The 25,828-nt window shown below is 40.8% G+C and overlaps 1 long non-coding RNA gene across 1 annotated transcript; it reads left to right on the top strand.

Moving 5' to 3' along the window:
- The first annotated feature begins 1,531 nt into the window (after window positions 1–1,531).
- Window positions 1,532–10,167, top strand: LOC117097424. The gene is made up of 3 exons (XR_004442935.1): window positions 1,532–1,603; window positions 7,131–7,238; window positions 9,893–10,167. It is a non-coding gene; the product is annotated as an uncharacterized LOC117097424 (long non-coding RNA).
- The last annotated feature ends 15,661 nt before the right edge of the window (window positions 10,168–25,828 follow it).

The following is a 25,828-nucleotide window of genomic DNA, read 5'->3' as shown; positions in this document are numbered from 1 at the left end:
TTTTAGATAAAAATAGTTCCCATTAACTTTTCTGCAAAAGTAAATTGGGAATAAGACTAACAAATATTATTTTTGGGGGCCAAGTGGAAGGTCTTCTGCTGACTGTTTTTTATTCATCATTCTATCTCACCACCTCCCATCCCCAAAGAACGAATAAGGTGGCTATGCTTAGATGAAGAAGTAGAACCTCAGAAAGTTTATGTAATATATTCCAAACCACAGCAAGTATCAGACAAAGCCAAGGTTCTCAAAGGTTGTTTTCAGAACTGATATTTTATTGAAATTAACATTCTGTTGAACACTGTATGCTCAGCATGATGAGTTTCCCTATATTGTCTTTAAACTCTTCCCCCCACAAAATTATATGGAGTGGGGTTTACTGACGTTACATAACGCGGTCAAGGTCTTGTGACTAGTAAGTGGTAAAACTGTAATTTAAATTGGAGCTTTGACTTTAAAACCTTAGTATGTTTTTCTTATACCACAGTGTCTTAGTGGTTATCCAGTTCCCAAGAGGTAATATACTTTGGAAGAATCTGAAACATGTTAGAAAAAAGAGTAATTTGCCAAGGCTAGAGATGACCTCTTCAGGTTAGCTCTAAATATAGACATACGCTTAATGCCATGGACCATCACATGCAACTGTTGGAGTCCTAACAGTCTTAGCTATTACCTACATGAACTTAGGCAAGTCACTTACCCTCAAAGCTTGTTTCCAACTGGGCTTGTTGAGAAAGCAGTAACAACTTCATAGGATTTTATTTGGGATTAAGTAACATAACGTATGCAAAGCTCTGTACTCCACAAGAGACAGCAGATGGCAGTAGTCAAGAGGACAGATCCTGAAGCCAGCTGTTCAAATTCAGAGTCCAAATTCTGGATCTGCCACTGGCCAGCTTACTGACTTTGGGCAAGTTTGTTTGCTGTATTCATCTGTGCCATCTGTGTCCTCACTGCTAAAACAGGGTAATGACAGTAACTGCTTCATGAGCCAGTATGTATAGGGTATTTAGGATAGTGCCTGGAACACTAAACAGTATGTAAGAGGTAGTTAAAAAAAAAAAAAAAAAGGCTATTTGAACATAGTGGATGCTGAATTTCATTCTGCAATCACTCAGGTGAATTAAAAATAAATTTTTAAACTTAAATTTTTGATCTTTGGAGAAAATTCCTGCATTGCCATGAGGGAAACGTCAAACGAAATCAACAGTTCTAGAATGATGAATGTTAGAGTTACCCTAATAAGTTCACTGGATTTGGGGGTAGGAGGATGAGGCAGAGAGGAAGGTGTTAAGCGTGTCTTTCAGATTTGGGGATTAGATAACTAGGTGTGACACTAGGAACTATTTCATACTGAGATGGGGAAGAGAAGAATTATGCATATGGGAATAATAAGTAAAAGAACTAGCATTTGTAGCATCTCCCAAGTACTGGGCATTGTGCTAGACACTTTGTATACAGAGTAACGGATTTCACTCTCATAACTACCCTTCAGGTTTTACTCTCTCTGTTTTTAGAGATCTGTGAAAAATTTTAAAGGCATGTGTTTTGCCATATATGCAAGTGAATCATTTGCCGGATAAAAGATTGCTGCATAAATATGGTAAGAATTCTTCTTCTCCTGCTCCCTTCCCCTACTAAGCTCTGAATTTTCACATCAATATTTATATTGCTATGTTAGAGTAGGCACTACTTTCAGCAGAAAGTGATCCTTTTCTATTCTTGGTAGTTAGTCCTTTAATACCTCCATAGACAAAGGACCTTTTGAGATGCCATGCATGCTCTAAAGTTCCGTAATAACTTGGAAATCTGTGATGGTTAGACAACTCTGTCCAGAAATGTCTTGGGAGCTGTCATATTTCTCTAATACTCACATTAGACACAGACATACTGTGATGGATCTAAAATTCATGGTGTAATGATATTGCACATTAACCTCATAATGCTGTCTGTATCAATTTCAACATTAATATAATGTAACTGTTTCCAGGTGGAAGCAAACCAACTTATATACCTGTTTTTATTCCAGTCTTCTGAAAAATGTGTGCCATCTGTATTACCTTAAACTTTCGGGAACAAAATACATTAAGCAGAACCTCAAATAGTCAATAGAATCTGTGTCTTTTTCAGGATGTTTCTGAACTCTCTAAAAGAAAACAAGTTTTGAATTATAGAATCCATAAATTTTTCAAACACAAGCACCACCAGAGGAAATTGCTATTAATTTTTAAAACTCACTGTTATGCAGATATTTGGTGGAATCATATGAATGTTCAACTATCAGCACTTTCAAGTGGTTTCACCTAATAGATCAAGTAGTTTGTAAATCTCAGGCAACATTAACATAATTTTTTTCAAGCCCTTTGCATCATTCTTTTTTATTTTTATTTTTATTTATTTTTAATTTTTTAATTTTTTTTTTTTTTTTGAGAAGGAGTTTCTCTCTTGTTGCTCAGACTGGAGTGCAATGGCATGATCTTGGCTCACTGCAACCTCTGCCTCCTGGGTTCAAGAAATTGTCCCACCTCAGCCACCTGAGTAGCTGGGATTACAGATGCCCACCATCACACCCAGCTAATTTTGTATTTTTAGTAGAGATGGGGTTTTGCCATGTTAGCCAGGCTGGTCTCAAACTCCTGATCTCAGGTGATCCATCTGTATCAGACCCCCACAGTGCTTACACCACGCCTGGCCCCTTTGCATCATTCTAAAACCATCTTTTCATTCTGATGGATAATTGCAACTGAAAACTTTCTAAACTTTACTAAGTATTTATTGCTACTATTTACATTTCAATTATACTACTATAATTTTATTTCTTACTATAGTAAGAAAGCTATTACTGATGACTATTGTAATCTCTATTGATATTTACAATTGATGTTTTTGCTCTTTGGTTTTAAGATAAATTCTTGACTGCATGAATATCAATAATAAAAAGATTTTATGCCTGTGTAATGTTTCAAGGTTGTCAGCATGCTGTGCAAAAATTACCTTGAGCAATGCCTAGGATGCTGCATTGTAGGCAGGCATTATTATCACTCCAGTCCTTATACTAGACACTAGACAAGCAATACCCATGTCACCTGGATGTGGTGGCTCACACATGTAATCCCAGCACTGTGGAAGTCCGAGATGGGCGGATCACCTGAAGTCAGGAGTTCAAGACCAGCCTGGGCAACATGGCAAAATCCCATCTCTACAAAAAATACAAAAATTAGCTGGGCATGGTGGCGCACGCCTGTAATCCCAGCTGTTCAGGAGGCTGAGGTGGGAGAATCGCTTGACCCCAGGAGGTGGAGGTTGCAGTGAGCTGCCATTGCGCCACTACACTCCAGCCTGGGTGACAGAGCAAGACTTCCATCTCAAACAAAACAAAACAAAACAAAAAACAACAACAATAAAAAAACCATCTTATGGAAGAAGAATCAGGCTCAGGAGGTGACCAGCTGTGAAGGGGTGTGGCTATACCCAGATCTAAAGAGTCACAGCTGACAACATGTATTCACTACATCTTTGTTAAGCAGCCTGTCTAGGAGTGACTCAGTTATTGAAAAAAGTGCATTTCAGTATCATGCTCTGAATAAGACATTGCTCTTAGGATGCAGAATCCCTAGTTTCTTTCTCCCCTGTGTGCTCTACATAAATCCAGACCTTCTCAGGTGGCTTCCATACCACAGTGAAGAGGAAGCTTATGGCCTCGGCCAAGTGTGGGCCCTGCTCCTCCACCAGGCTAACCTTCAGGGCTGGCTTGGTACCTAAGATAGCCCACAGCTTGCTGCCCCTCAACTGCTAGCCCAAAACCAACAGCAAGAAAGCAGACTGTAATGTGGAGGAGACTTTTTTAAATGAGATTTTGTTCCTAGGAGACTCTAAAAATTAATACCTTATTCTACTGTTCTTTTTGGTTATGTAAGATTATTTTCCAAAATGCTGGCAGAAATTGTCTTCTATATTAACTAATTTTCTGTTGGTGATTATCAACATGGTGGAAAGGCAGGATTGGCAAATCGGGGCTTTCCACTCTTTAACATGCATACACATCCTCTGAATATTTTTGAAAAATACAGATTCTGATTCAATAGGTCTAGGATGGCACCTGAGAGGCTGCATTTCTGGAAATCTCCAAGGGACTGGTCCTCAGACCACACTTTGAGTGGCATGGACCGAAAGTGTTTCAAACAGTCCTTGTATCTGCCTGATGATCTGTGAGTATAGGATCAATCTAAAGATTAGTAATGATTCTTTTTTCTGAAAACAACAACAGCCAAAATGATTTCTGGTTGATTTTATTTTTCCCTATTTACTTTTTCTATGAGAGTATGAGAATTAAATGGAATTCTCTTTCGTAGCGTTTGGGAATAAATCAGGTGTTGAGTTAAATAAGCATCTCTCTCTCTCTCTCTCTCACTGTCTCTCTCTCTCCCCCTCCCCCGCTCCCCTTTTTCTCTGTCTCTCTCTCTTTCTCTCTCTGAACTCTAGAGAAATGCTGAGCTGCTGCCTTTTGGTCCTCCCCCTTCTCTGAATTTTCCCATCTACTCTTCTCTGCCTTTGCGTGATCCTTTTTCCCCCTATACAGATTTGGGGTTTTTATTGACCGGAGACAGATTTTGGCAAGAATGTCCCACTTATTTTAGTTTGTGCAGTTGGTCACATTCTTTTGAAATTAGCCTGAAATTAGATTACTGCTCAAGATAGCCGTGAAATAATATCAGTGCTCGGTATTTAATTCTGAATTATCTGGCAAAGCTGAATCAGCTCTGCCAAAATGGACATGGCCAGGGTCTCAGCAGTGATAGTGTTGCAGCCTGTTGGTTTTTGTTGTTGTTTTTGTTGTTGTTTTACTTTTTATTTTGAAACAAATACTATAAGAAGATGCACAAATAATAGTTTTGAGTGTACATCATCCAGCTTTCCTCAAAGATAACACCTTACATAACCATAGTACATTATGAAAATCAGGAAACTGGCATTGGTACATATTATTAACTAAACTACAGACCTTATTTTGATTTTACTAGTTTTTACACACACTCTTTTTTTTGGGGTGGGGGAGGGTATACAGTAGTATAAAGTTTTACATATCTGTATCTAGATTTATGTAACCACCATCACAATCTTCCTGATTGCTAAAAGTTGGTGTTCTCCAGGATTCTGTCCTGAACACTATTCCGTTTTCATTCTCCACATTGTCCCTGGGCCCTCTTATGGGTAATGGTGACTGTAACTATCTTTTCTCTTTGGATAATTCTCAAATGTATAACCTTAACCTCTATTGAGCTCTATACCTCACCATTTCCTGGCCTACTTCTGGACACCCACTGACTATTTTATCTGTCCCATGAGCTCCAACATAGCCAAAATTGAACCTATATTCCTTCATTTTTAAACTAAATAATCTCTATTTGAGGGATTAACACCTTGTGGCCCAAGTCGGAATTCCCAGGGATCACCTTAGAAGCATCCAGTCTCCCTAATCCATCTCCACATAATAAAAACAGCCAACACTCCTAGAGCAGGTACTGTGTGCCACATACTGTCCCACACCCGCTCAAGGGATCAGCTCACTTTGTTCTGATCCAATCCCACACTTTGTCAGAAAGGAATCCAAGTTTCATGAAGCCTGAAACTTGTATAGTTTCCTGTCGCATTAAAGAAAAAGAATAGAAGGTTACAAATATTAGAATTAGTATTTATCAAGGGAAATATTTGGGCTAGTGCAAGTGAGGGGCCCTGAAAATTGACCTTCACTAGATTCATAATCTATCTGCCTTTGAGATAAATGCTATTCTTCTTGCCATTTTACAGTGAGACAATCAAGGAACACAAAGTTTGCAAAAGTTAACTTGCCCAAGGTCCTCCTGTCACAGGGGCCTCATTACCTCTTGCTGTGTTTTAACAGAGGCCTCCTCTGTACCTCTCTCCTGTTAATCAACCCCCTTCATCCATTCTCCACACTGACCCCAGAGGGATCTGCACACAGAGCCGTGTCTCTCTCCTGATCTAAAGCTGTCACTGGTTCCTGGTCTCTTTCAGTATAAGAGCTAAACTGTTTTTGCATGACCCCCTGGCTGTCCCCTCTGTCACTGGAGGTTGCATGATGCTGAACTGCTAGGGGCTCCCAGCAATGCCCCACACTTCCTCTTCCTACTCCTTTCTATGTGCCCTTCTGCTGCCAGGACTGCTGTCCTCCCGTCTCCTCTACACACTGCACTCTTTATCATCTTATCCAAGGTAGAAATTGCATTATTGGTTATTTTTAGTTTATAGGAGCAACAGATGGTTAAAGTAAAAAAAAAAAAAAAAAATCTGTTCGCTGGGCGCAGTGGCTCAAGCCTGTAATCCCAGCACTTTGGGAGGCCGAGACGGGTGGATCACGAGGTCAGGAGATCGAGATCATCCTGGCTAACACGGTGAAACCCCGTCTCTACTAAAAAATACAAAAAAAAAAAAAACTAGCAGGGCGAGGTGGCGGGCACCTGTAGTCCCAGCTACTCAGGAGGCTGAGGCAGGAGAACAGCGTAAACCCGGGAGGCGGAGCTTGCAGTGAGCTGAGATCCGGCCACTGCACCCCAGCCTGGGCGACAGAGGAAGACTCCATCTCAAAAAAAAAAAAAAAAAAAAAAATCATATAATGCAAAAAAAAAAAAAAAAAGAAAAAGCACAAAGAATTGAGTAAAAACTACCAGATCTGTGGCCCCATTCTTTGGGATCAACCACCATTAAGTGTATAGTATATATACTTTTCATTTTTCCTGCTCTGTGTGTGTGTGTTCTAGTCTATAAAACTGGGATATGTTACTATGTTACTGTTATTCTTTTTCATGTTTATTAATCTTCTAGACTTTTCTCCAAAATGTTTTTCTTTTTGTTTTGTTTTTGCAAATCTCTTAGATTACTAGGAAAGCCAAGTCTTTCTTCCTGGATTTCTTCTCCTGTAAACTGCCTATTGAAACCTACCCACTTCTCTATGGAGCATAGATGAAGGATATTGGTCATGTATGTTGAAATACTTGTCCAACTTTATCCCTAGTTTTTTGACTATGTAAGGATGAGGAATTTTAATTTGTATATACTTGTAGATGCCTTTAGAACAATGACCATATCTTTTTTTATCTCCATTGCTCCAGCATCTAGTACAACGTCTGCAATGGAACAGGCAAGCTGTGAATATTTGTGATACGCATGGGTGGACTAAAGACCTGTCGCCTCACTCTAGACCGCCCAGGGTGTTGGAGGTAAGACCTCATCTTCTGGTCTTTTTACCCCTTCTCATACGGTGCCAGCCACCAAATCCTGCAAATTCAACCTTCAAAATGTCTCTACACATCCCACAACCACCACCACTCTCAGATTTATCATTTCTCACCTGGATTCCTGCAGTAGCTTCCTCTCTGTGGTCTCTCTAAGCTAACGCTTTCTCTGTCTGTGACCAGGGTTTTCTAAAACACAATCTGTCTGTTCATTTCACCCTCCTGCTTAAAAACCTTGAGGCCGGGCGCGGTGGCTCATGCCTGTAATCCCAGCACTTTGGGAGGCCGAGGAGGGTGGATCACAAGGTCAGGAGATCGAGACCACAGTGAAACCCCGTCTCTACTAAAAATACAAAAAATTAGCTGGGCGCGGTGGTAGGCGCCTGTAGTCCCAGCTACTAGGGAGGCTGAGGCAGAAGAATGGCGTGAACCCAGGAGGTGGAGCTTGCAGTAAGCCGAGATCGCACCACTGCACTCCAGCCTGGTGGACAGAGTGAGACTCCGTCTCAAAAAAAAAAAAAAAAAAACCTTGAATGACTCCACAGTGCCTGGAGGAGAAACCTAAATACTTTAGAAAGGAGTTCAAGGCCCTCCATAAAATCTGGTCCGACTTCCCTACTCAGCCCCGCCTCTTTTTCTTCTCTCTCTTTACATCTTCTATTCTCCAGCTGTGCCACACTTTCAGCTGTTCTGGAACAGACCTTATATTTCACAACTCTTTGCTTATTAGATCCATCTCAAATGTCAGACATTCCATGGAATCTTGTCCTGTGTCTCTATCAAAATTATCACACTACTATTACCACCATTAGCATCACCATCCTTACCTGGTATACCTCCCTCTGTCCTCTACACTTCCTCATTAACTCAAAGATAAGTTTATATTTCTCTCCCTATTTCAACTTCCTGCCTCCATAGAAATGATTTTCTGGTTCAGCAGTTTCAATGAATCAGTCAAATATTTGCACACCTGTTATGTGCAAAGTACTGACTCCATTTCTGATACTCAACTCACTTTTCAGTTGAAATTTTGAGTGCAGCTGAGTTCTGAAACATATTAGTTTATAAGAGTCTGAAAATACAATGCATTTATAAAAATCTTGGGGGACCTCCTCTTTCGGCTTTGGAACCCCCCTCCGTCTGTCTCTGAATGGGGGAGCTTCTTCTTTCTGTCTTCTCCCTTCCTTCTTGCCTGTTAAACTCTCCACTCCTTAAAACCATCCTATGTGTGTCCGTGTCATTTTATCTAACCCGGCATGAGGACCAAGAACTGTGGTGTTCCTCCACTCATCAGAGCCCAATCATTTTGGTGCGTGCGCCCAGAAGGGAAATTCAGTAATCAGACAGAAGCAATCAAGCTCCAACTGGTGCTGTAAACTGAACCACACATGGACCCGCCATTCTTCTGAGGACTCTTAGATCTACCCCAGGAGGAGCGCTAGCTGCTGTTCCCCATTAGACGCCCCTTTTCAGCAGGAAGTAGCCAGAAGGAGTCGCTCCCCAAAACCCACTAACAGCAGGTAGTGTGGCATCTCCATAGTGGGGAGTGTTGTAGGAAAAGGGGTCCTTGGGAGGTTTTCGGTTTTTAAAGCATCTCCAGAAAAGTTTCCTGTAAAGCCCAGGCTCTCAGAGCCAGGTCAGCAACCTTTGATATGCAAATGCTGGCCATTAGAAACTGGGTCCACCCCAACATGGAGGCCTTCTTACCCTTTCCCCACATGTTCCTGGCAACATGGCTGCCCCCACATATCCCCACATGTGTAGAAAATCATGGCACCCCATATTTGCATATTAAAAGGGTAGGGTGGGAGGGCCAGCGTTTTCATGGGCTTCATGAATGACATGCCTAGTCAAACCAATCCCCTGAGCCCTATGCAAATCAAACACTGCCTCCTCCAGCGTCTGCATATATACCTGGCTGGTATCCGTGGCAAGGTGGGGACCTCTTGTTTTGGCTTTGGAGACCCCTTCCCTCTGTCTCCCTACAGGGCAGCTTCTTGCTTCTGTCTTACCCTTTCCTTCTTTAAACTCTCCACTCCTTAAAACCATTTAAAAAAAAAAACAAAATAATTAAGTTGAGATGAAAAAAGCCTTGTAAACTTCTTTTGGAACAGAAGATATGAAGCAAACAGGGAGGTAGATGGCAGTGTATTCCCAGCCTTGTAGCTAAGCAAGTGAGCGGGAAGCAGGGCTTCTATTCACCGATGATACATTCTCACTCACTGTGTGATGATTCAGTCATCTGGCAAAGCATCCTCTAGTTCAATTAAAATATGTCTGAAGTTTTGGTTTAAATATATTAATAGACACAAGTATTAAAATCATTTTTTCCTAAGCTTTTCAAAAATTATGTATTCTCAGGATACGATGGATAGTCATTTGCCTTTGCAAATTTAAGGCACACAATTTATTTGTGTGTTCCCTATTCTCATTGCAACATGCTTTAGGGCTGAATATAAACAGGAAAAGGATTCAATATGCATACATTAATATTAGTAAACCTTTGCCCATAGTAAAGTGATCATGGCTATAAAACTTTAAGGCTTATCATTTTTCTTTCAAGGAAACAGTCAAGCAGATTTTAAACATGTCAACAAAAAATAAGTTCTTTCATTTGCTCATTTGTTTCTCCCTTCCAGCATGTGAAGCACTATATGAGCTACTGAGGATACAGGAATAAACAACAACACAGGTGTGTCCTTTGCCCAAACCGGGCATAAATGAGCTTCCAAATGAACACAAACAAATCTGTGGCTTTTGAGGAAGAAGGACCATTACAAAAGGTACAGAGCGAATGTGTTGAGATCATGTTTATCAATCACTGAAGTAACTATTCTCCACAATTTCAATGATTCTCCAGCCAATATACTATTACCCCTCCTTATTAAAATAAAAATGAAAAACTCTGCCAATAGAAAGCTGCCTTTCCTAGTAGATTGCATGCAAGTCATACTGTTAACTAGAACTTAAGATACCTTGTTGATTTAATCAGTAGGTTACTATGGGTAAATTCAGTATTAAGAGAAGTGAGGCTATCAATATTACAGATATGTCTTGCATTTTTCCAATGAGTCATGACTTGAGCTAACATTAAAAATCTTAATACATTACACTCTATGTTTTTTGAGCACAAATATAACAATTTGAAAAGTAAGGTGACTGGGCACAGTGGCTCACGCCTGTAATCCCAGCACTTTGGGAGGCTGAGGTGGGCGGTTCACAATCTGGAGATCGAGACCATCCTGGCCAACATGGTGAAACCCCGTCTCTACTAAAAATACAAAAATTAGCTGGGTGTGGTGGTGCGCGCCTGTAGTCTCAGCTACTCGGAGGCTGAGGCAGGAGAATTGCTTGAACCCAGGAGGCGGAGGTTGCAGTGAGCCGAGATCGTGCCACTGCACTCCATCCTGGTGACACAGCAAGGCTCTGTCTCAAAAAATAAAAACTAAATTTAAAAATTGCACAACATTTTCTTTAAATAATGTAATTTTTGTCATAAGCTATTGATTTTCTTCCAGGATCATTTGCCTCCCATCTTTCTTCCAAGTGTCATCATCTTATCTATTTCACTTTTTATAAAACTTTAAACAGCAAGAGGCCATGCAAAATGAAAAAAGCTAACTTGTATTAATTCATTTAGTCCCTTAAAAGCTGTATCAGAAGCTATAGTTGAAAAAGTAGTAGAGTTATTAGGAGTGTTGCAATGTACTCCTAAATGTCCTATAACTGATATATTAGTCTTATACTCTTCTTAATCATGTATAATGATCTTAGTACTAGCAGACGCATAAGGTCTAAGATGGCATTTAATACAATTTTGTCTCCAAATTCTGCTGTGGTTTCGTCAATGCCTTTTTGTCAGCTCTGAGTTTAAATTTTAATCTGGAACCATAACTGATTTATCCCAGCTGCTGACAACTGCCTGGAATCTGGTTTGGAGCATCTCCAAAGCCAACGTACTTTCCCCCAAGAAAACACAGGAAGATCTCTCTGCCCAGGCTTGAAAATACATAAGGATCTGGTTTTCCATCCTTTACTTTAGGGCGACTTTAACATGATTCAATGCCCACTGACTGCCTTTACTCCTACAGGTAAAGTAATAAACAAAGGAGTCAACTCTCAGGAGCTCTCTCTTTTGTCTGCTTTATGTGGCCATTTTCCTTCATTGCCCTCTCACATTCACTCAGTAATCCACCAAATATTTATGGAGCCTTCATGGTGTGCAAGGCAGTGAACTCCATACTGTAGGAAGAGTGAAGCCATGGAGATCACAGGCCTGGCTCTTTATACCTTTGCCTTTCTGTTGAATTGAACTTTCTGTTAAGTTTAAAATACACAACAGAACTTTGATGATGTTGAGGCCTGGTCGGGGATGGGACAGATAACCAGCCCTTAAAAATAAAGCTCCTCCAGCCCCGCTGAATACCTTCTGAAAGAAGGAGGGTTATTATAGAGCATAAATAAAACAGTAGTGATTAATAATGATAAGAAAGTTTATCTCTTTACTCACTCAAGAGCAATCCTTTTGGGGCAAATCACTTATGATTTCCTTCCCGGATTGAAGAGAGCATGCACAGACGGAAGGTGGGGGCTGGTGCTGGTGCTGAGCCTGGCATGGGGAGGGAGGAAACAAGAGTGAAAAGACTCTTTCATTCTTCTGGCAAAGGCAGCCTTGCAGCTGGGGCCACGGTCTGCGGTGCTGATCCATCTGCTGGGCAGTCGTCTCCCGAGAGAGCCTGTGTTCCTCCAATCATGCGTATCTTAGCACCAGTCTCTGGCAGGAGCCAGGAGATGGGGAAGACAATTTAAATGATTCACATAACTTCAAAAAAATGTGGATAAGCCCTTATTTTTCTCCCAAACCAAGAATATCTACTCAATTTAAACTCTTACCTGAGATCTGTCTTCCTCAGACCCAGCGTCACGAACTTGCCGTCTAACCTGGCAGGTCAGTAAAACCTTACCCCTTTCAGGTCCTCATCTGTAAAATGAGAAGGTGGCAGCAGAGGTTCCGAAGGCTCCTTCCAAATGAAAACAAATACGCTTTTTACATCAGTAGAATTTCAGTGGGCTCACACTTGACTCTGAAAGAGAAAATAAAAAATTATTTGTTTTTCTGTTGGCCCTTTCCTGTCATTTTAGCTTACTTATTTCTACTTATTGATCCCATTTTTGTGTCTCTTATTTCTTCTATTAACACCACTAGATTAAACCAAGCAAAAATTTAAAGATTAATTATCCTTTTAAAAAAATTTTAGACGTATAACACACACATACACACACACACACACACACATACACATATATACATACACACACCCTGCATGTAGATGAAGCCGCTAGAAATGAAAACCTAACTGAAACATAATTCCAGTGGTTCTCAAACTTTGGCAGGCATTAGAATCACCTGAAAGACTTTTTAGAATGCATATTGCTAGGCGTCAACCCAGAGTTTTTAATTTGCTAGGTTAGGTGGAGTCCCAAAATTAACTTTTCTTACAGGTTCCAAGTAATACGGATGTTGCAGGTTTGGGACCACACTTTGAAAAGCACTGCTTTGTAGCACAGCTTCCAAGAGACTCCAGTGTGTGTTCTGTGTGTATCTTCTCTATGTATGTGTGTTCTGTATGTGTATATGTACAGTACATGAATCTCCAATGTATATTCTTGTCTAATCCCTTAAAGTCATGATGTGCCTCAGGCCATAGTTTCTTCTCTCTACTGATTGTCAGTTGTCACCAAGTTGAGGTGGCAGTGGCATTTTTCTTTATGTCAAAACGCTTTCCATCTATTCCTAACTGATTGCCTACTGATTCCTTGGTTCCCTTGACTATTTCATTGAAAGTATCTCAAACCGCTGTAAAACTTGCATTTTAACATCTAGCATGACATTTTCCCTTTGTTTAGTTTCATTTTCATGTCAGATTAAGAACTCCCACCAACACACATTCTCATTTAATCCCCCAGCCATTGTGATCTAAAACTCTTTGCCAGAAATTCTGCATGCCCAGAACACACACACATAAACACACACACACACACACACACACACACACACACACACTCTGAAAGAGAGGCCACTCAAGTCAGGGTAACAAGGTGGAACCTTTGCAGTGCATTTAGCTAATGCTAATAGAGATGCAGTATAATGTAGTTGTACCAAGTTTCCGTCTTTGCCTTAAGCAGGATATGAGCCTGAGATTGTAGAAGAAAGGATTCTGTAAACAGATTTATTTCATGATATTTGGGTAGACAGTTCTTGTTAACATAGAACAACTTTGTACTAACCATAGAAAATGTTTTTCAATAAATCCTCCTTGACAATCAATGTGTTCTCAGGTTCTTGTCTTCTGAGAGAGATCTATAGAATAAATTATTCTGGGAAGTGTATGGTATGGCACATAAAGAGGAAGGAGTGGTTATTTGTATGAAGTAAAAACTGTAACTGATTTTTAAAAGATACTTACATGACTTAATCTCTGTTAGAGTGCCAATATTAAAACTAAGTAACGATTATGAGGGCTTATTAGCAGTCCTCTCGAAGGTGAGGAAACAAGATCGGTTCTTCAACATTGCCTTCTGCTACCTGCCTGCTCCTTCCCCTCTCCCTTTCTGCCTACACAGAGGGTCTTGTCATTTAGCAGGAAGAAAAACGACTCAGGAGCCCTGAAGCAGAGGGCTGCTGCTGTTGCTGGTGATTGATGGGTCTGGGTAATTTCACCTCTGATGTCAAAAAGATTTAAGTTTCACTTTCAAACTCCTTGCTGAAGCCAGCCATCTATCTCAGCCCTACCAAGTTTAGCCCACTCTTAGCCCTCAGGGGCATTAGGCATTTCTTTCCCATTCACAGTTATCTATGACTTTTTTTCTGCTTGCACATATGTTTGTAGCATGTGGTATGTTTCTGCATGTATGTGTATGTGTGTGTGTCTGGAGTGAAGATGACTGAGCTTCCTGTCTCACTAGCCTAGATAGAACTTCAAGCCTCTCTTTAAAATGGCCTATGTCAAATAATTTTTTTTAAAAAGCTACTTACTTAATGACATCTTTAACACTTCAGATTTCTGTACATATCTATAAGATCTTACTGCTATGGTTTGGCTGTGTCCGCATCCAAATCTCATCTTAAATTCCCATGTGTTGTGGGAGGCACCTGGCGGCAGGTAATTGAATCATGGGGGCGGGTCTTTCCCATGCTGTTCTCATGATAGTGAATAAGTCTCACGAGATCTGATAGTTTTGTAAGGGGGAGTTTCCCTGCACAAGCTCTCTCTTTTTGCCTGCTGCCATCCACGTAAGACGTGACTTGCTCTTCCTTGCCTTCCACCATGATTGTGAGGCCTCCCTAACCACGTGGAACTGTAAATCCATTAAACCCTTTTTCCTGTATAAATTACCCAGTCTTGGGTATGTCTGTATCAGCAGCGTGAAAATGAACTAATACACTTACTAAAGGTATTCTACTGTCCCACAAAACTTATTCGACACATTGCCTTGACTGTAGAAGCTGTGTTGTGAATTATGACTGTGGGCAGGAGTTACTCTGTGACTTCTATTAGTATGGCTTGGTGGAGATCAGAATATTAGTTTGTAGATTTCTTATGTTTCGTTATTTACTTATTTATTTGTTTATTTATTTTTTAAGACAGGGTCTTACTCTGTCACCCAGACTGGAGTGTAATGCGAACTCACCACAGCATTGACCTCCTGGGCTCAGATGCTGGGCTCACCACAGCAGCGACCTCCTGGGCTCCCATCTGAGCCTCCTGAGTAGCTGGAACTACAGTGCTCACCACCACACCCAGCTAATGTTTGTATTTTTTGTAGAGATGCGATTTTGTCATGTTGCCTGGGCTCAAGTGACGCACCCACCTCGGCCTCCCAAAGTGCTAGGATTACAGGTGTGAGCCACTGTGCCTGGCCATGTTTAATTTTTTGATTAGATGGAGGCATGGGAGTGTTCGTTCCTTTTGTATGTGTGAATGTCTGATTTATTTCTATTGCCATTTATAATGCAAAGATAGATACTTCCTAATTATTTATTCTGACCAGGGATATTATTTATTGATAGAGCTGATGATAGTATGTGGCTTTTGTGAACTGATCTGCTTTTTGGTTTTGTTTTTATTCTAAAGTTAACTTTTCACTTAGTTGTAACCTTGAGCTAATACAGAGGTTTGATTGTTTGATCGTTTTTAGCTTTTTGATGGGTAGTCAAGCAGTTCTCCTGCCTCAGCCTCCCGAGTAGCTGAGACTACAGGCATGTGCCACCACGCCCAGCTAATTTTTGTATTTTTAGTAGAGACAGGGTTTTGCCACATTGTCCAGGATGGTCTCGATCTCTTGACCTTGTGATCCGCCCACCTCAGTTTCCCAAAGTGCTGGGATTACAGGCGTGAGCCACTGCGCCTGGCCGATAACGGCTTTTAAACAGTTAAAGCTGTTTAAAAACACAACTCCTCTGAGAAGCTACTAAGAATTGGATCCATTCAAAGCTGAAACTGCTGTTCTTATCTGTTTGGCAAATCTAGATGAGACTTTTTGCAATTTGTGATGTAATTGTGTACACTTACCATGGAGTTGCTGAGACAATTCACATTAAGGATTGACCCGTTATGGTATGACATACCCCCAGAGAGGGCAAGGAAGGTAGCCTAGGGAGAGAATAGCTGTCAAGTCCTTTCTTGCCTTCACTGCTTATGAGGTAATAGGATTCTCCAGAAGTATCCTCTCTCCCCAAAGACTGAGTGAGTCCCACCACTGTTAAGTTCTGATGCATACTAAGTTTTCCAGAGAGGGGCTGCCTAACGACCAACACACTTCATCCAGCTGGAGCCTCTGGCACTTAAGACCAGGGGAGGAACTTAACTCTTTTGAAAGGTGCCAGGCCATGTAAACCAGAGCAGTTTTTCTAAATAGTAAAATGTTATTAGCCATGAAGAGATTTAACCCCTTCATCCTGTAACATTGACCTCCTGGACTCAGGTGCTAGACTCCAAATATATGAATAAATATTGATAATAATAATAATGATCATGATAATGCAACCCTTATACATCTAGGGGTCATCTGCTTTTTTTCAGAGCAAGGTCATGTTCCAGAGGCAGAAGTCAGCAGACACAGAAATTTTAAAAAGTCACTACATTCTTTATTTTTGGTCGATGAAGAACATGAGAGGGATATGATTCCGACTCAGGGGCAAAACCTTTTAAAAACCCCTCTCTCCAATTTTCTTGTATGCTCCAGAACCTCTCATATGTCAACACTAAAACTATCCCATGAGTTCCTACCTTATGTGGAACTTGCTCTTTTCTTTCCTGTTCTTTCTGTGGCAGATACCTTGGTTTTTATGCAAGCAATCAAAAAATTTCCTCATTAAGTGGAAGAGGCACAGAAACAACTGAGTAGGCATGGTGCTTACTGAAGTACTGCATTGTGTTTTGGAAGGAGAGGATCAGGGAAGGATCTTAACATCCTACTTAATAGTTCTTGCTGCAGCACAATAGCTGCCCTTCATTATGCCATGGCCACAATGCAACCACATATTAGATGCTCTGTTTGTATTTTCTCATTTAAGACTTGTTAGCCCCATTCTAAAGAAGAGGCATCTGAGCTTCCCAGGGGATAATTAGTATTCTCATGGGCCCATTGCCTCAAAGTGGCAAAGTCAGGATCTGAACTCAAATCTTTCTTCGTCCAAAGCCTTTACATGTGCCACTAGTCAGTCACCATGCCTGTTATTTTAAATAATTAATTCAGAGGGAAACAAATAATTTCTCTTTTTTTCTTTTTTTTTTTGAGACAGAGTTTCACTCCTGTCACCCAGGCCAGAGTGCAGTGGTGTGATCTTGCCTCACTGCAACCTCTGCCTCCCAGATCACTCAAGCAATCCTCCCACCTCAGCCTGCCGAATAGCTGGGATTGCAGGCGTGTGCCACCACACCCAGCCAAAGTTTTTTGTATTTTCCGGTAGAGATGGGGTTTTGCCACGTTGCCCAGGCTGGTCTCAAACTCCTGGGCTCAAGCGATCCACCCGCATTGGCCTCCCAAAGTGTTGGGATTACAGGTGTGAGCCAGCACATCCGGCCCTATACATCATTTTTACTGGTAAAAGCTCCAAAGTTTAAAAATATAAAGATATTAACTCAATTTTATTCATTAACTTCATAGACTCTTATGCAATCATTTCATTTAAAATAATAAGAAAGCTGTATTTTTTATGTAAAGAAGCATACAAGATAATGATTGGTTAAAAATTAAATGAAGTTTAGTATATAAAATTATAACCATTTAAAAGTAAGCATATACAGAGTTAAAAATCAGAAAAGTCATAAATATGCAAATTAAGTCTAGTAAGGCGAAGGAGAGGAGTTCTATTTTTTGCTAAAGTTATTCACATTTTAAATGACTCTGTCTTTGAAAGAAAGAAAGATTGTCAGTCTTGGGTGGTACTGATTCTACTGACTGCACGCTTCACAAACCCAAGTTCAAACTGGAGAAAGATAAACACTCTCATTAATCTGATAGATTGAGACAATTCATATTCTTCACCTTCTTATCCTATTTTTATCAGAATACTACTATACTTAACAGTGAAACAGCCTGAAACAAAATCAACCTAAAGGCCTGCTCTCCTGCCCTGCGGGCGGCACCGTGGGCTTGTTTAAATCAAAGGCAAAGTGGTAAATTAGCAGCAGTCTGATGCCGATTCAGGCTCATTCCTCTACCAGCAGACACTGAGCATTTCTTTTCTTTTTTCTTTTTTTTGAGACAGAGTTTCGCTCTTGTTGCCCAGGCTGGAGTGTAATGGCTCAATCTCGGCTCACCGCAACCTTTGTCTCCCAGGTTCAAGTGATTCTCCTGCCTCAGCCTCCCAAGTAGCTGGGATTAGAGGCATGTGCCACCATGCCTGGCTTTTTTTTTTTTTTTTTTAAGTAGTGACAGGGTTTCTCCATGTTGATCAGGCTGGTCTCGAGCTCCCAACCTCAGGTGATTCACTCTCCTCGGCCTCCCAAACTGCTGGGATTACAGGCGTGAGCCACTGCGTCTGGCCGACGCTGACCGTTTCTTATTCTCCCCTTCCTTGCTCCACCTGAAGCCTTTAGTAGTCATTCAAGTATAAAAGACTGGTGTCATTTCAAGAGTGTCTTCTCTTCAGGAGATTTGTGTCAGATCTCTAAGCCTTGCTCTCTAAAGGAAATGGAGACTCTAAGTGAAAGGGAATTTGAGGAATTGTTGAGAAGACAGGTAAGAGACACTGAAAGCCAACCTCACTCTGTGATGCAAGGCCACCTTTATGCTGGGGGAAAGACTGCCTTCCTGAGGGGCTGTATCCTCAGAGGAAAGTTGTTCTTCATTTTATATCTTTAAAATAACACTTCTGGTATTTATTGCTTTCATGAAAGAGTGAATTTTGAAAAGGAGACTTTATTATGCCTATAGAAGATAGTTTTCTCTGCTTATATGTTAGTTCATGCATTTTCTCTGAAGGACTTTTTTCTCCTGAAGGTGGGTTTTCTCTTACAGAAAACAGGTGTGAAAGTTCAGTGTTCAACAACTCTACCATTCTCTTTAACAGATTTATTTCATTTTATTTTATTCTATTTTATTTTATTTATTTTTTGAGGCTCCTGCTCTATCACTAGGCTGGAGTGCAGTGGCATGATCCCAGCTCACTGCAGCTTACAGCTCTCATGCTCAAGCAATCCTCTCACCTCAGCCTCTTAAGTAACTGGGACTGCAGGCATGTGCCACCACACCTGGCTATGTTTTGTATTTTTTTCATAGAGATGGATTTTCAACATGTGACCCAGGCTGATCGCGAACTCCTGGGCTTCAGTGATCCGTCCACCTTGTCTTCTCAGTGTTGGGATCACAGGCATGAGCCACCGTACCCAGCAAGCAGATTTATTTTAAATTTCATTTTGTCTTTTATAAGTCAACATAAGATGCCTCACTTTGCTCTAAGTATCAAGCTTTGTTTCATTCTCTGAGCTCCTAGAAGACAAGACTTTCTGTGTGCCAGTGAGGGGTTGTGGTTGATAGCTGTGATTTGAGGAGATATTTCACAAGCAATATCATTTTATCTATGCCACCCTCTGTGTATTTCTATTGCATTTTTATGCTCATTGTATTTAAAAAGGTACCAAACAACAAAGAGCCAACAATTTCACCCTCCCATTCCATTGCTTGTACCTTCTGCTTCATTTCATGTGTCTGACCTACATACAGAGTCTGTGTCATGGTCCTGGGTCTATACTGTAGCCCAGATAATAGCTTAGAGATATTTTTCTTAATGAAGAGCACTGCTTTATAGTCCAGTATACTGGAATATACATATGGAATTTAAATTGGGTGACACTGAGCTCATATCAATCTGGAAGGTAATGCAAAACATATTTTTCTCTTTATACTCTCCTGCTTCCTGATAGGCTGCTGTGGTCTAGAAAGAGCTCTTCTCTGGGTTTCTGGAGAAATAGAATAGAACTCCCATCTGGAATTCATTAGCTGATCAGGATCTTGTGCGATTCTCTTAATCATTCTGAGTCTCATATGGAATGTAATAATAATAATGGCTATGTTTCACGGTGCTATAAAATTATCGGAAGTAATGTGCATAGAAATCTGTTTTACTTTGTCAACTACAGATGTTCAGTTATTTTTCCACCCCAAGACTGTCCTGGCCCAGGGTTTTCTGGATCCATACCATTTTGGATGCTCAGGACGTCCAAAGGGTCATCAGGGTGTTCTTCAGCTCTTCCTCTCACCCCTATATCTGTGTCTATAGACTCCACCCCTTTCTTTCCTCTACTGCTACACTCATTTTCAGGTACCCATCGCCATTCCAGCAAGCCTCCCAACTCTTTGTCTAGACCTTCTGGGAATCACCAAAGTCAAGCTTTCCTGAGATTTCCAAAGTGTCTAACTTTTTAAGCCATACCTTATTATCTATATCTTCTATATTTTCTTTTCTTTATTCTTTTCTTTTCTTTTCTATGGAGTCTTGCTCTGTCACCAGGCTGGAGTGCAGTGGTGCTATCTCAGCTCACTGCAACCTCTGCCTCCTGGGTTCAAGCAATTCTCCTGCATCAGCCTCCCGAGTAGCTTGGGTTACGGGTGCCCGCCACCATACCTGGCTAATTTTTATATTTTTAGTGGAGATGGGGTTTCACCGTGTTGGCCAGGTTGATTTCAAACTCCTGACCTCAAGTGATCCACCCACCCTGTCCTCCCAAAGCGCTGGAATTATAGGCACGAGTCACGGCGCCCGGCCTCCTATTTTCTATATATTTCTTACTTAGAGATGTTAAACCAGTGTTTCTATAGGATCTAACATGCTGACATTGAAAGGAAAGTCTCTTGGTTTCACTTCTTTCATCCTATGTTTCAGATTGTCAATAGCCATCTTCCTAAAACCCGTTTCTAATTATTCTGTGCCTCTTCCTAAGAACCTTCTTTGAATTCCCTCTGCCTAAAGATCAAAGTCCAAATCGTTTAACATGTCCTACAAGGCTTTTTGCATCTAGTTCCAGCCAAGCTTGAGTCAATGCTCTACATTCCCTGCACCCACTGACTGACTAGCCACACGGAGGTGAATGCACTTCCCTATGTAGGTCATGCGTTTCCAACTCTCTTTACTCTTGCTCCTTCTCTTTCTTTAGTCTGGAATTTCTATATACCACTTATAAGCCTGACAGATTCAACACTGCTCTTTCAGGACCCAGTTTGGAAATGTCATCTTCTCTGTGACACCTCTTCAATTCTTCCAGACAGACTTTGTCCGTCTTCTCAGTTCCCGTTCCATGGCTGGCATTTATTCAGTGCTTACTATGGCTCAATGTGCTCTGATTGGTATTTCTAGGCCCACTATAACAAGCAGCTGTGTCAGGACTGCATGCACCTAATTATTTTGCCTTTCTCACACCATCTTGAATATGTTTTTATTATATAAATCATTATACTGAATTGCAGCTATTTGTTTCTGTGTCTTTCTTTTCCAATCTAAGCTCCTAGACTTTTTAATCTTTATGCCCCTCCCTTGGCCTAGTAACTGGCAACCAGTAGAATCTCAGGAATTTTTCATTGAAATTAAAAGCAGTACCACATGAAGTTCAACTCCATCCAGAATCCTTCTAGACATCAGGGCCCCTATTAGTGGTCTCATCACTAATACAGCAAATTATTTTGCTTATCTAACTTGACTCTTCAGCACAATTGACACAATCCATCACTCTTTCTTTGAAATGCTTTCCTTCCTTGATTTCCATGACAGCACAGTCACGTCACCTTCCTCCTCTCTCTGCTTTCTCAGTTTTGTTGTTGTTGATGTTTTCGTCACTACTCAATTTATAAATACAGTGGTGCTCCAGGGCTCTTCCCTGGGTGCCATTCTCTTCTCTAGCAACACACAGTCTTTTTTTTTTTTTTGAGGCGGAGTCTTGCTCTGTCGCCCGGACTGGAGTGCAGTGGCCGGATCTCAGTTCACTGCAAGCTCCGCCTCCTGGGTTTACGCCATTCTCCTGCCTCAGCCTCCCGAGTAGCTGGGACTACAGGCGCCCGCCACCTCGCCCGGCTAGTTTTTTTTTTTTTTGTATTTTTAGTAGAGACGGGGTTTCACCGTGTTAGCCAGGATGGTCTCGATCTCCTGACCTCGTGATCCGCCCGTCTCGGCCTCCCAAAGTGCTGGGATTACAGGCTTGAGCCACCGCGCCCGGCCGCAACACACAGTCTTGAAGTAACCTCACTAAGACCTGTGGCTTTACATACCACCCATGCTGATGAACAGACCTCCGTGCTCATATATTCTGCTGCCTGGCGGATGTGTCTACATGGCGTCTCACTATCACAACGTGACTGTGATGGGACTTAATGGAACTCTTGATGTCTACCGCCAAACTCACTTCTCCTCCACTCGTCCCCATCTCAGTGAATGATGCCACCCAGCTACCAGAAAAATATTCAGGGAAGCACATTCTTTTGTGCATGCATGTGTGAACCCAAAAGAGAAGTCTCAATCAAATCAGAAAGTTTATTTTGCCAAGATTAAGGACACACCCATGTCACAGCCTCAGGATGACGTGTGCCCACGGTGGGTGGGATACAGCTTGTTTTGTACTATCTGGGGAGACATAATACCACATCAATACATGTAAGATTTACATTGGTTTGATCTGGAAGGGTTGGTTGAAGTGGGGGCTTCTAGGTCATAGGTCGATTTAAAATTTTTCTGATTAACAATTGGTTGAAAGAGTTATTATCAATAGAAAGGAATGTCTGACTGATGATAAGGGTTGTGGAAACCAAGGTTTTATCATGCGGACGAAGCCTCCATGTGGCAGGCTTCAGAGAGAATAGATTCTAAATGTTTGTTATCAAGCTTAAGGTCTGTGTTGATGTTAATGCTGGTTGGTTTTTCCTGAATTCCAAAAAGGAGTAAGTTATAACCCCCTTCCACATCATGGTCTGAACTACTTTTTCAGGTTGACTTTGGAATGCTCTTGCCTGAGAAGAGGGGTACATTCAGATGGTTCGGGGGGCTTAGAATTTTATTTTTTGGTTCACATATGCATTCCACAAATATTAACAATATTAACAAGTATTAAGGACTATATGTCAAGCATTTTTCTAGGTACTAGGTTACAGTGTTAAAGAAATGTGGGTGGTTATTAGGTTTTTTTCTTTCCTTTCTATTCTTTAAGCTTATATTTGTTTTTTTTTTTTTATCTGAAGTATTATTGACCCAAGACCCTCTTAAACTCTAATTTTTAAGTTTTTCAAGGGTGGCCAACAAGGCCATACACTGTAGGGATCCATATCCTGTCATTTGTCCAGACAGTCCTACTTCTCTTTCTTAGGAAGTTTCTTGGACTCTTTGATACAGTTTTCCACGTCTACCTCAAACAATGTACATAGATAAAACGTTGTGGAAAAAATAATCTTCATTAAACTGTAATACAATTTGTCTATCCAAAATAGAATTGACTGCCCTTCTTTCCTCTTTAAGAAACTTTATCAGGAAACCTAAGTAATCACTAGAATTCTGAAATTTGAATGTGTATGATCTGTTAACTTTGGCTCTGTTAATTATAGGGCATTAGGGAAATTAGCTTTACAATCTTACTTGCAGAAGAAAATTCAATTTTCTTTCAGTCTCAGCTGTATCCATTGGAAATTGGCTATAGGGATTTCAACAAAAGGGAAATCTATGATTATTGCATTAGGGTTTATTAGAGGCAAAAAAATGAGCCTATTAGTTAGGAACTACAACGTAAGTTGTATTTTGGCTATTTATACTGTAAAGCAGCTATGGGAAACAAGACTACCCCTGGTCCCCGATAGAAACAGGATTTTTAGAACAGCAAGATAGTTTCAGGGTCCGTTGCATCCATCCCATCTGAAGTCTCCAAAATTTTTTTCTTTTAAATGAAAATCCTAGTCATCCTTAAATATAAGAATGCTAGTTGGTTAAGGAGTAATTAAAAATTTGTCCAAGCACAATGAGGTTGACTATATAGGCAACTGAAAAACTAGACATTTCTTTTTGTAGCTGTGAATTTGGAAAGAAAATTTCTAATCCATATACTTTTGCAGACTTCTTGCCTTATCTTTATAAAAGGCCGGGGATTCTCTATAAGACCTACCTCACGATGTGAAGGTTTTGGAAGCTTTCAGCAAGAAAATAACACAAGCTCTATGGGTGCTTGCTCAATAGCAGAACATCAACCCTACTCAGGCAATGAAAATACTGAATAGGAGCATTTCCTGGGCACGTTAGTTATCCTTTGGCCACTATAACAAATGACCACAAGTTTAGTGCTTAAAACAGCACGCATTTATTCTCTTCATGGTTCTGGAGTTCCAAAGTCCAAGATAGGTCTTTTAGGGCTCTAACATCAAGTCATCCATAGGGCTGGTTCCTTCTGGATCCTGGGGAGGAATCTGCTCCTTGCTTCTTCCAGCATTAGAGGCTGGCCATATTCCTTGGCCCATCACCACTTCTTCCCATCACTTGCTTTGATCCTCAACATTTCCTATTGTTCTCTCTTATAAGGTTATTCCTGTGATTACATTGAGCCCACCCATATAGCATCCCCAACTCAAGATCCTTAATTAATCACATCAGCCAAGTCCTTTAACATGTGAGGTAACATTCCTTACAGGTACCAGGGGATCAGGGCGTGGGCACTTTGGGAGTGCCATTATTCAGCCTACCACCTTAGGCAATTTCAGACCAGCCACTTAACCATTGCAAACCTCTCAAATGAAGAAAAAAAAATGAAAGAAGAAGACATTTTGTATAACTCTAGATGGATGATACAATGTTAAGAGTTAATGCCACCTAGTTCTGTGGATCCATGAAAACCTTACCCCAATCAGAAGAATCTGCACACTCCTTACACCAGTCTGTTCCCTCCCGAATGTAAACTCAGGAAGGCAGACCACCTCACCTATAAGTAGTTGTTAAATAAAGTCAAGCAGAAAAAACAATTATTGCTACATACTGTTGCATCCTGTCCTCTTATTTTGTGGATTAAATACATCAACAATATATTTCTGCTACATTCTTTGGCACAATATTTCATTAACATGCAATTATAGTTTGTTCCGTATTTAGGGCCACATACCTGACCTACCAATCCAAAGTGTCATTGTGTAATTCTTCCTAAATATCCTAGCATCCCTCTTTATTCAAGAAACCATAAAGCACAACACCAAGTGTGGCCATAACCTGCTGCCATTATTAATCTTTACTATACAGCTTTGCTCTTTGACCTCTGCCTATTTTGATCTGCAATTAACCCATACAAGGCCTGAGAAGAGTTGAGAGACAGATCCTCAGGCTGTCCAGCCTCCACCCCATCTCTGCCCTTATGTTTTTTTTCTATGTTCTAGTCAAGAGGAGTTATAGTATTAGCTCCCATATTTGGATCTGTGACTCATTTTGAGATAGGTTTTGTTTATGGCATAAGGTGAGGGTCAATATTTTTTCCGTGTGGGTATCCAATTATCTCAAAACCATTTGTTGACATGCCTGTGCTTTTCCCATTGAATGTCTTGGTAACTTCATGGAAAAACAATCGAACATAAATGTAAGGGTTGATTTCTGGACTCAGTTCTAATTCATTGATCTGTATGTTTATCCTTCAACCATGATTTTTCTTTTCATTTTCTTTTTTTGAGACCGAGTCTCACTCTGTCACCCAGGCTGGAGTGCAGTGGCACAATCTCAGCTCATTGCAACCTCTACCTCCTGGGTTCAAGCAGTTCTCCTGCCTCAGCCTCCCAAGTAGCTGGGATTTACAGGTAACTGCCACCGTGCCCAACTAATTTTTATATTTTTAGTAGAGACAGGGTTTCGCCATGTTGGCCAGGCTGGCCTTGAACTCCTGACCTCAGATGATCTACCTGCCTTGGCTTCCCAAAGTGCTGGGATTACAGGCATGAATCACTGCACCCTGCCTTTGCACCATAATTTTTTATTTAAGCTTTTTATTGTTTAATTATTTCTGCTTGCTTTGTTTTAATTTGATTTTATTTTCCTAGTTTTAGTTTAAGTAGAGGCTTAGGCTGTTGCA

Source organism: Trachypithecus francoisi, unplaced genomic scaffold, assembly GCF_009764315.1.
Source record: "Trachypithecus francoisi isolate TF-2019V2 unplaced genomic scaffold, Tfra_2.0 Contig01461, whole genome shotgun sequence".
Classification (NCBI taxonomy): Eukaryota; Metazoa; Chordata; class Mammalia; order Primates; family Cercopithecidae; genus Trachypithecus; species Trachypithecus francoisi.
This window is presented reverse-complemented; position numbering and strand designations above follow the sequence as displayed.